Here is a 12443-nt window from a genome sequence, read left to right as displayed (position 1 = left end):
CCCCCCCCCCCCCCCCCCCCCCCCGCAATAACTGAAATCCTTAAAGTAGCGACGTTGTTTATTTTAGTATTTATATATATTTTAAGGCGTTAGAAACCCTTCCCACACTCTTGCAATGTTCTAAACTCTTAAATCTATGTCATTTTAGCAATGTTAAAAGAAAGTTTACATACTTTTAAGTACTGTATATGTAGCTACTAAATTTGACCAGGTTCTGCAGAACAGGAGCGGCTCGGTTCCAGTCCAACTCTGTTCCATTTCTGCCGAGCTACCCTGCGGTTCTGGCTCTAGGTACAGTAGTGGCGGTGGGCTCCGGAGGGAGCGCCAGACCTATGGCAGCACATCCTCACGTGGAAGTCCTCGTGGGCTGGCTAGGATCTCTCGGGTTCACCGCTGAGTCTGGGGGTCTGTTCTGTGCAGCCCATCAGTACCCGGGTTACAAAGCACAATGCTCTGTTTCTTCCAGAGACATGTCCTGACATGTCAACATTTTTCAGTCAAGTCATCTGGACAGTTTCTTTTTTTGTGCTGAAACGTTTCGCCTTCGATCCAGAAGGCTTCATCAGTCAAGGAAACACACAACAAAACTGATTCTTCCTCCAACAGCTTATTCCAAAGTGGAACAAACCAGTTATATTGGTGCTAAGATGGTCTCTTTGGCACGCCCCCTCCTCCATTGCCGGCCCTCTTCCTTGTTGACAGTCGTGTCAGACTGGTTGAAAACCAGTTTGACACCATCTTAGCACCAATATAACTGGTTTGTTCCACTTTGGAGTAACCTGTTGGGGGAAGAATCAGTTTTGTGTTGTGTGTTTCCTTGACTGATGAAGCCTTCTGGATAGAAGGTGAAACGTTTCAGCACAAAAAAAGAAACTGTCCAGATGACCTGACTGAAAATTGTTGGATTGTATACCTGGATTAATCAGCATGGACTTCGTTGATGTCCTGACATGATTTATTTCTTGTGAATCTTACGTTTGTAAAGTTTAATATTTTAAAGAAACTTGTTCAAGTGACCTGATTAAAACCTTACATTTGAAAAGAGTTCAGCAGTCATGACTTCGCTTTGCAAAAATACTGTTCAGCAGAAAGCAGCGGCCGGAGGTACTAAGGTACTGCATTGGTTTCTGGGAAATGAAGTCCCGTTTAGTGGCGATTACAGTGTAGGTTGATTAAAAGAAAACTACAAAATGGTGGCGCCTGTCCATAGTCCTATTGGCAGAGTGGTTCTGATGACAGTGAGGTTTCTATTAGCATCATGGTCCCGTTGGCCCCATGGGACTGTTAGTGGCGTGGTTCGGTTAGCGGCATGGTGTTAGCAGTGTTAGTAGGTCCCTTCAGCATTACTGTTCACTTAGCATGTCAAACAGAGAGAATAAAATAACAAACTAAAAAAAAATTCATAAAAAAACAGCATTCATATTTGACTACAGATTTTAGGACGACAGTTCTCATAACAGACAAATTAGTCTAGTTAAGAAAGGAATTGGCCTCAGTTTTTTTCCGTTAATATTTGCTTCCTTCACCTTAACTGTCTTTTGTCACAATTCAACCCCCCACCCCCACCCCACCCTCCCTTCCTGGTTCTTTTCTTGCTGCAGTTTGACACATCCTGAGGGGAAAACAAAGCTGACAGTCCAGCATGAAATGCTGCAGATGGAAATGTCCGAAATGAAAATGGGGGTTTCCTCTCGATCTCTGTTCGTACTCGACTCACTTGACAAAACAATCTGTTTATTTATGAACACTAAAAGTCACACTTTGTCCAGGTTGGATGTGCCAAGTCAGGACAACTGGCAGCCATCATCAAATATGAATAAAGCAGGATGGCTTTGCTTATCAGTAAAATTCCAATTATGACTCTGAAGCATCTGAGAAGCCGTTTGGGTTATAACAGAAACAAATGTAAAGCTTACAGCTTACACTCAGTTTTTATTCACCAACAAAGACATATTCTGTTGTAGCCGTGATTTGTACATCCGAAACATTTCTCTTGTACCACCCAAAACTTCTGATCCACTCAAGATAATTTAACAACACTTTATACACATTTGTACCACCACTAGACACCGTGTTGCATAATCCCTTTATCACCCCAGTTCTAAGGTCAAGGTGACAAATCAAGATCATTGCTATAGTTGCTGTGTAATAGTTTGCAGGTGGGTGTATAACGTGCCATATACAGTACTATATTTTGTCGCCATTTATTTATTTTATGCTTCTGTTTAGCTGTACATTTAAGGATTCAAGAATTCAAGGTTGTTTATTTGTCATTCCACCACATGTGGTACATTCAACCTTTATGGTTAATCCCACTGAGCCTTGGGGTCTCATTTACAAGAGAGACCTGATTTCTTAACAAAGAGTGATGACAACAATGGATAACAACGACAACAATAGACAGTCATAAAAATAGGCATACAAATTTAAATTTCTCCTTTTTGTTATTTTTAACAAATCAAAACAAAATAGCAACCAAAAGGACAATCAAGAAGAGTAGTAGCAAAAAAACAACTAGCTTATAAGGTGATTTAGAAAACTAAAAACAGGAACATGTCTGCATTGGCTTTTGCCAGGAGGGTTTTAAAGTCACTTAGGGGCCGTTTACACGGCACACATTTTGAGTGCATCCGCTCCTTTCTCTCTGCGGTTCCGCTGATCGTTTACACGACACCAGTGGCCCCCTGTTTGAATCCGGAGGTTTCTGAATCCACCTTCCAGGGTGGAGGTTTTTCTCTGACCCCCGCTGATAATGTAAACATCTCCCGCTGAGGCTTTGTGTTAAACCACATGCGCACACGGACAGACGCTATATTTCTATCAACATGGCGGCAGACACACTGCTTTCTGAACTACAACTGATGGAATATATTTTTAATCTCGTAGTTAATCTACGTCAGATTCCAGGTGCTGTGACCGACATCTGTGTTGGAAGAGACACAGTCTGATCCAGTTCTAATGTCGCTGTTTATAGAACGAGGCACGCGCACACGTCGCGCTGCACTATAACATCTAAATGTGCTAAATAATAAGTTTAATAATAATAAACAGTATTTATGTTAAGCTGAGTGAAGCTGACACCCCACCCACTTCCAAAATTAAAGCAAATAGTCTGAATGGTTAGTGCTCCGTTAGTGCTGGTTTGTGCCGTTAAAATTTTCGTTTGTGCTGCTTTGGTTTATGAGATATTAAAAGTTATAATTTTGACCTGTAATAGACGCTCAGGCGCGTTCACACGTCCTTTATATCCGCAATCAGGTACTAAAAGGAAACATTTACGACAGTTGTGTTTTTGTTGTCAAATCTGATCCACACAATTACAGCCGGAGCGCGCGCCCGCCTTAAGTAAAACGCTCTGCCCTGACGTGTGCGTGAACGCGCCTGAGGACGCGTGAACGCGCCTGAGCGTCTATTTCAGGTCAAAATTATAACTTTTAATATCTCTTAAACCAAAGCAGCACAAACGAAAATTTTAACGGCACAAACCAGCACTAACCATTCAGACTATTTGCTTTAATTTTGGAAGTGGGTGGGGTGTCAGCTTCACTCAGCTTTTATGTTAGTGTGAAATATAATGAAGCTCTGAGCTAAATGAAGCTATCTGGATATTATGTAATTCAAATTTAAAATGATGCTAAACATATAGCGTGAACACTAAAGTTGAAAATGAAGACATCAGGTTTAATTTTTATTTATTTATTCAACACCACAAACTGTATGTCACACAAACACTGATAATTAAACTGAGCACACTATGAAAACACGTTAACTGTAAACTGCATTAATGAACTGGACTCCTCTGTTTTCATCCTGGATGTCCCATGTTGTTCATCTGGCTCGTTCAGGCTGTCACTCCTTTGATTAATGCAGCTTAAAACATTGAATGGATTGAATAAAAGAACTGAGGGGAATTTAAAATAAATAGTTCATCAACATCTCGCTCTTCGACGTCCTCCTGCAGTTCATCTGGGCCGAGCCTCGTTCAGAACCGGTCCGCCTGGTGGGAGGACAGCCTCTTCTTCTTTCAGGAAAAAATAAAAACTCAGTTGGTTGTTTTGTAACCGAAGTAAACACAAGCTAACATTATTAAGAACATTTGATTTACCTGCAGTAATCAGCTACTGATTATCACGGAATAAAGTCCGACATCGTCACCTCGGTTCTGGTCCAATCAGCGACCGGTGTGGAGCTGTTTAAACGAAGCGGTCCCACTTGGCGTCAAATCTGTCGACTTTTATCAAAAATTCAGCTTTAACTTGTTACGTTGTTGTTAGCTGAGCTTTTTATCTCACAGGAAAGGAGCGTGCCGAGGCAGCAGCATGCGCATTAGGTGAAGGTACAAAATTCACAGCGCCATCTAATGACCCGGCATGCTAACTACAGCGGATTCGGGAGGGAGGGGTGGAATCCTCCGGATGCATGTAAACCCAAAATGCGACCATGTCAACGCACATCTTTTCCTCTAATTAACATACGAAAAAACCTACGTTTCCCCCCATCGTGTCTGTGCAAATAGGGCCTTAGAGAGGTCAAGGTCAAGAGCTTCAGATCTTTTTGCAAGATATTCCAAGAAACAGGAGTGGTGTAAGAGAAGACCCTTTTGCCTAGTTCAGTCCTCACTGAGGGAACACTGCATGTAATAATGTCCTGAGAGCGCACGCTGTAGCTGCACTCATGCAGAGACATCTAGGAGGAGATGTATGAAGGCAGCAGACTGAGACGTGATTTAAAGATGAAAATGTACCAGTGAGATGTGTGTGTCAGGATTTAGGGCATGTTGTGAGATAAACCCAGTTTGCAGGCAGGACTCAGAGGCACGAGGAGTAAAATGAAATGAAATACTTTAATGATACAAAAATAAAGATGCTGACGTGGCAGCTACTTACAAAACCTAGGACCGAGGGAAATACCATGGAACCAGGGAAACCAGGAGGCGAGACAAACACCATATGATCACAGACGATGACCCGACCATGAGTGACACAAAGACGCAAACTTATATACACAGAGTAATCAGACACAATCATAATCACCTGGACAGGACACGTAGACACAAATGATCAGGACATGGAAACTAGAAGGTGTTGGGATGGGAACCAAGCACAAGAGGGTGCCATCCCTACAGTGTGAGGTTAATGGTGACCAGTTAAACAATTAATACAAGGGTGCAATGACGGGTACAGTAGTTGCAGCCAGTTATGAATCTTAATGCACCATGATAGGCAGCATCCAGCATCTGCAGAGTGCTTGTAGGAGTGTTCATATAGATAATGTCCCCATAGTCAATGGAGGGAAGGAAAGTTGCAGTTACAAGGCGTTTCCTAGCGTTCAGAGTTAGACAGGATCTATTTCTGTAAAAGAAACCCAATATAACTTTCAGTTTCCTTACTAGGTTTTCCACGTGAAACTTAAAAGAGAGATGCGAGTCGACCAAGATACCCAAATATTTATAGGAATTGACTAACTTAATAGGGACACCATTTGAGGATAAAATCAGAGGAAGAACTGATGGGACTGACTTCCTATTTAAAAAAAAAAAACCCTCCCCTTGGTTTATCGGCATTTAGGTCAAGTTTGAGATGGAACTAATCTGCCTGGATGATGTCAATGATGTCGAAGATGGATTTCAAAAGCTGGAGAGCCTTAGCAACTGTTTTAGCTCGACAATAAACAACTGTGTCATCAACAAAGAAATGTAAGGATGCATCAGAGATGCTTTGACCTATGTTACCTATGTAGATTGTAAAGAGGGTGGGTCCTAAGTCTGAGCCTTGTGGTACACCATTACTGACTGTTAGATAACTGTAGGAAATACCATTATTTTGAACACAATGCCTCCGATCTGAAAGACAGTTAGAGAACCAACCAATGTTATGATCTGAGAAACCAATTTCTGAGAGCTTATGACACAAGATGTCATGATCCACAGTGTCAAAAGCTTTAGACAGGTCTAAGAAAAGTGCAGCACAATAATCCTTAGCATCCAGTGCTTCAACAATGTTGTTAAAAACCTTCAGTGAAGCAGTCGTGCTGTGTTGTTTCCTGAAACCAGATTGGAGTGGAGGTAAGATGTTAAATGAGTCCAAATACTTTTTGATATGAGAGTTTATCAGTTTTTATTGAACCTTGGCTAAAATGCAGAGTTTAGAGATTGGTCGATAGTTGTTCAGTGAGGTGGGGTCTCCTCCCTTCAGCAAAGGAAGAACAAAGGCTGTTTTCCAAGCATCTGGGATGGAGAGGTTAAAGATTTAGGACACCAGTACTGCAATGATATGAGCAGCCAGCCTTATGAAATAAGGTGGAAGTTCATCTGGACCTGCAGATTTTTTAGAGTCTAGACCTTTTAATAGTTTATTAATCTCACTGACTGAGAACGGGGAAAGAGAAAAGGTGTGATTTACTGAAGATCGACTTGTAGGAGAGATATGGTTTGTAGAAGTTTGACTTTTAGGGGAAGTGTCTGATTTTCCATTAGTAACTGTGTCAAATAAAGAACTAGAGGCGACAAAATGTTTGTTGAAATAATTCAGGATCTTGTGTTTATTTGACACAGGAACAGACAAGAAGTTGTGATGGGAGGTCAGATGATTGGGAGCTGCCTGAGAGAGATTTGATAGTTTTCCAGAATCTTTTAGGATCGTTTAGATTTTTGGAGGTCTGAGATAAGAAATAGTTATATTTTGCAGCTTTGATGGAAGTTGCGCATGTATTCCTCATCTGTCGAAAACTCAACCAATCAGTGTCTGAGCCAGATTTTCTCGCTGCGGCCCAAAGATGATCCCTCCTGTGCAGGAGATCAGATAGCTCTGGAGTAAACCAGGGGCTGTCTCGTCCTTTTATTCAGAATCAAACAATTTTCAGTCAGGTCATCTGGACAGTTTCTTTTTTTGCTGAAACGTATCACCTTCCATCCGGAAGGCTTCATCAGTCAAGGAAACACACAACACAAAACTGATTCTTCCCCCAAACAGCGGGGTACAACCTTTACGGGTCGCAAGTCCATCACAGGGACACATAGAGACAAACATTCACTCTCTCACTCACACCTAGGGACAATTTAGAGCCACCAATCAGCCTAACATGCATGTTTTTGGTCTGTGGGAGGAAACCGGAGTACCCGGAGAAAACCCATGCATGCACGGAGAGAACATACAGATTCCACTCAGAAAGGCCCCTGGACCGGGATTTGAACCGGCAACCTTCTTGCTGAGAGGCAGCAGCTCTACTAGTTGCGCCACCGTGCTGCCCTCCCAAACAGGTCTCTCTTGAAAATGAGTCCTCGTGACTCATTGAGACTACCTGTGTAAATAAAGGTTAACTAAAATAAAACAAATATTTATACAAATTGACTCACTGAACAGAAATGCGCACGTTGCCAACACTTTTTTTTTCTAGTTCAGGTAAATATTTAAAAGTAGTCCAGTTTCCACTGGTTTCAACCGTTAGCTAAAATAAATGTGCTCAGTTAATCTGGATGTTTTCCAGGAGTGACCGTTGGACTGAGTCATAAGAAAATATTGATACTGCACTGAGGCACACATCGTTGAATTTAAAGTAACTTTTTTCAAGTGTGTTTGTGTGAGACCTCAAGACAGAAGCTTTCAGATGAAAACATTTTTGTAACATATGTAAAAAAAAAAAAATAAATAAATAAAAACGACTGTTTATAGCAATCATAAAACAAAAAAGTTATTACAAACAAATAATCATTTCTTTGTTTTATATCTATATTTTATAGGGGTGTAACGGTACGCTAAAATCACATTTCGGTTCGGTTCAGTTTCCAGGAGCGCTCGGTTTGGTTCATTTTCGATATAAAAATGGCCAAAATAAAGACTTGCAAAACGTTTATTTTGAAAATATGCCAAGTAAACAATATGTCTGTATAAAAATAAATAAAAACAACCCATTTGGACGATAATTTAAATAAACAGCACTCTTTACAATAAACTATACTAACAATAATAAAGATCTTAATAAAAACAACAACAGTCAGAACCAGAACAGTAAGCAGACTTCACACACTGGAGGTGATCTCTGGTGGATTTCACTGAAGAGGAGGAAGACTCAGCTGCTCTCTCTGTCCCAGACTGGAAATAAAACACAAAGAGGTAAAAAAAAAGAGTTAATAACATTCTAATTTTTAAATTTAAAAAAGTTAATTAGATAATAATAATAAAAGAACAATACCTCTTCTTTCATCATCATCATCAGGGCAGAGCTTTAATCTGGTCCAGGGCTTGTTGACAATATCAGTTTTATCTTTTTCATAAAGTGCTGCTACAACTTTTTGGCTCAAGTGTTGACGTGATGGATGTCGTATCGGGGCTCAAGACCTTTAAAGCCGGTGCATCAACAACATTCGGACGTAGATCCATAACTTTAAAAACTCCTACAGCTTGTGTTGCTGCTCTGGACTGATCTGAATGACCTGATAAAGTTTGTTTAAATGCTGCTGTTATCGCTCTTTGCACCAACCAAGCTTCTATTCTGTACAAGAGATGTTCATCGCGTTCAGATGATGTCGTTTCAAGCGCGTTAACAAGTTCGACGTGTTGCTGCTGCAGATTCAGTCTCTGTGAAACGTCGACACACAGATTTGGATTTGCGCTCGTCTTTTAACGAGAAAGCCATAATGTTCCCCAACAGGAGACCACGAGATGGCTTGTTTGTTGCCTGCTAGGTTGCCAATGCTACGTGTGCTGCAGGATAATAGCACCGTGCTGAAACACGCTTACGAACTTTAGTTCCACAACCCATAATTTCTCGTTAATAGGATTTCATGAGTGTAAAAATAACCGAAACGGTGCGCAGGTGGACCGAACCGAACATGCCGTACCGAAATGGTTCAATACACCCACGTGCACCGTTACACCCCTAATATTTTATCAGGTGTTAAATTTAAAAAAGTGTAAACAGTAAATTGTAAATTTGTGCTTTTTAAACCCTGAACCAAATACCCCAGCCTGTCATCACAGGGAGGACAACACTGGAAACAGAGTAAAAATCAGTGTTGAATATTATTCTTTGCATTCCTTTAGTCACCACTGTGACCGTTGGAATCTAACTTTGTGGTAATAATGCAAGCGTTTCCCACGTTAACTTGCCATGGTGGGGTGCTCATCTCATCTATGATTTTTGTTGACGGGGGGATGGAGACATGTCTGAGCACAGCTTGTACCAGTTTGAGCCGGGGTGGGGGGGTCAGCACGAGGGAAGAGGCGCCTTTAGCTTTTTAGCTAGAGCACCTGTTTTGCACACTGCTAGCTTAGCGTGACATGTTTGAGTTGTGAGCTGTTTATACAGACATCCTGATGCGTGCTCAATAATCCAGGTAGAAAAATCTAAATAAGTTAAGTCTGGTCCTCCGGACATTCAAAAAACTAGAACAATAAAAAAAAAAAAAAAGAACGTTTCATCTTTCATCCAAAAGACTTCCTCAGTCTGAGGCGCTGTATTCAGCTCAGTCTTATAAATAGCACCTTCTCAGAGTGGATCAACCAGTTTGGTTCGGTTTGGTTCGGTTTGGTAGGCGGGTGCTCAGTTCTGTTGACAGGGTGGGGCACCCCGCTAGTGGTGGCGCAGAGGTTAGAAGATGGGCGTGTGATCGGAATGTCGCAGGTTCACCTCCCGGTACCATCAACATCAAAATGCGGGTGGAAAAGGTGAAACACCCACACCTCCCTCCACCCTCATTCGCCCCACTCTGGGCCCCTGAGCAAGGCCCTTACCCCCCATCTGCTCCCTAAAACAGGTCTCTCTTGAAAATGAGTTCTTGTGGCTCAATGAGACTAACCTGGATAAATAAAGGGTCAATGAAAGAAATACTGGTAGGGGGAACAGTGCTTAAATAATGAAGCATCAGGTGGGGCTACTTTAACAGGCGTTACCTCACAGTGCTGTTAATCTGTGGCGTTTCTAAAACACTGATCGATAACAGTTTTTGCACAGTCATCAGAAAACGTTCCACATAAAGTACTCAAAATAAAAAAAGGACACAGATAAATGCAGCATGAACTGAAAGAGACATATGGGAATTGTTTATTAAAATGGAGATTGCATGTTCAGCCTTCATTTATACAGGTTGATCCCATTGAGCCTCGGGGACACATTTACAAGAGACACCTGACAATATACAAGTACATGAGAACAGAGATGTCACTTTTCATAGGATTTGTACACAGCGCTGCTCTTGCTGAGGCCAGTGCAGTAGTAGTACTCCTCTCTTTCTGTTACAGAAAACAGCACAACTCCAACATGTCCATATATGTAATTAAATCTAAATATAAAGCCTGGAACAAGCATCTGCATGTACTGTTGGGTTTTACGATTGTGAAGGAAGAGCTGCCAAAACATCAAATGTAATACATTTGGAATGTGAAGGATGAGGAACAGAGTGAGAAAATACAACATTTTTCAGCATTCCAACTTTTTTCTCATAATTCTGGGATTAAATTCGCAATTTAGAACTTTTTAGATGAATTCTGACATTCAGAAATTAAAGTCAAAATTCCAAGAAAAGTCCAAATCAAAAAAGTAGTGCGTGCACGCTTTAGATTTGAAAGTGTATTTATGTCACTTTCATCATGCAGTGCTTTCATTTCAGAGGCTGGATTTATTTGTTTTTAATTCAGATTACGTCCTGCGTTGGCCAGCAGAGTTTCAGGTCACAGCTTCATGTTTACCCTCTTTTTTATCAGCTGTCTGTTTTCAAGGCACACCACCACCACACCCAACTCATAGTTCATCTTCTTCTCTGACATAGTTGTTGTTCCGGTTATGTATTTGAAGTGATGCGAACAGCTCTTCTCTATAAAAACCACCTCAGTTACCATCTCAACCAGTGCTGCCATGAAGGGAGAGCTCTAAATGAATGTTTTCTCCATCACCCGGCGCTGAAGGTTTGTAAGAGGATGTGATTGAAGGGTAGGAGCAGCTTGAGAGAGTGAGGGCTCAGATAAGGAGAAGAAATCAGCAGCCCCCCATTCCTCCTCTGGGAAGGTTCATGTAAAGTGCAGTGGGATTGTAGGAGCAGTTACTGCTGCTGCTTTACTTGTTTCCACCACCTTCTGCTCTTTAATTTCCATTCACTCCATTTTTATATTCTTCTCTGTGGTTTCTTCTCTTTTGCCTTTTTGAAACGTTTAGCTCGTTTTCTTGAACTTTCTGCCTGTTTCTTTCCTCCGTTTCCTCTGCAACAAGAAAGAGAACACAACATGTTCGACCTAGATACATAACTGGAGCAGAAGGGGAAGACGCAGGGAGACAGATGTGGCTGCAACATCTGCATTCTGAAGATCAAGCCCCTGATGGTGTCTTGATGTAACTGACCAGGGTTCAGGGGGAAAGCAGTCGATCTGAGAAAACTGTGAGAAGCAGTATTTTCTTTCAGCTCCCTCAAGGAATGTTCTGCCCTTTAGGTCAAGAAATTAAACTGTGTGTCGCCTCCTTCCACCGCTGCTATTTGAAGGTGTGAAAGGCACAATGTTCGTATCATTCCTTTATAAAATGTAGGAGTTGTGTAAAATGAAAATAACAAAAGGCAATTGATAAATTATATAAATTTAATTTATGAACATATCTGCCTTTTATTCCAGAGTTTTAGACTAAGATAATTTTAAGATAAAGGGGGAAGTTGTAGCTGTTTTGGTCAAATGTGGAAAATAATGATGAATGATCTCACATACAGTCTGTTCGTGCTCAGAGCAGGGGTGTAACGCTGCGCTAAAATCACTTTTCGGTTCGCTTCAGCTTCAAGGAGGGCTCGGTTCGCTTCAGCTTCAAGGAGGGCTCGGTTCGCTTCATTTTTGGTACAAAAAAGGCAAAAAAAATAAGACTTACAAAATGTTTATTTTGAAAATATGCCAAGTAAACATTACGTTTGTATAAAAATAAATAACGGTGATCCATTTGGATGATATTTTAAATAAACTGCACATTTTACAATGAATAAACTATACTAACAATAATAAAGGTCTTAATAAATACAATAACAGTCAGAACCAGAACAACAAGCAGCAACAGACTGTTTACAATCTAACTAGTCAAGTTTGAAGTTTTTGTCCTAAAAGACCAACTTGTTCACATTTTCTGCCAAAATCACAGCTCTAGTTGCAGTGACATGATCTCAGCGAGGGAGACTGGGAGTAACAGGTGACGAGTGAGTGTGTTTACAGCCTGGCACATGTCATGACAAAGTTTACTGAACTTGAACTTAACTTGAACTTGAACTACTGTGTCCCTACTTCATGGTTTTTCACTTATCGCTGGGGTGTGGGGGGCAGGGTACAGAACCCCGCGATAAACGAGGGACTACTGTATCATCAGCATAACAATGAAAGTTTATCCGATGCTGTTTAATAACTTTACCTAATGGAAACATTTATAAAGTAAAGAGTAAAATAAAGCAGTTGAGATATATATGTGTATGTGTGTGTGTGTAT

At 41.0% G+C, this 12443-nt stretch overlaps 1 protein-coding gene across 1 annotated transcript in view; it reads left to right on the top strand.

Moving 5' to 3' along the window:
- LOC119419712 (mitogen-activated protein kinase kinase kinase kinase 4) overlaps positions 1-12443 on the top strand; it is a 241308-nt gene that overhangs the window by 114635 nt on the left and 114230 nt on the right. The gene's annotated exons all lie outside the window — the stretch shown is intronic.

Source organism: Nematolebias whitei, chromosome 13, assembly GCF_014905685.2.
Source record: "Nematolebias whitei isolate Nwh7 chromosome 13, NemWhi1, whole genome shotgun sequence".
NCBI lineage: Eukaryota > Metazoa > Chordata > Actinopteri > Cyprinodontiformes > Rivulidae > Nematolebias > Nematolebias whitei.
This window is presented reverse-complemented; position numbering and strand designations above follow the sequence as displayed.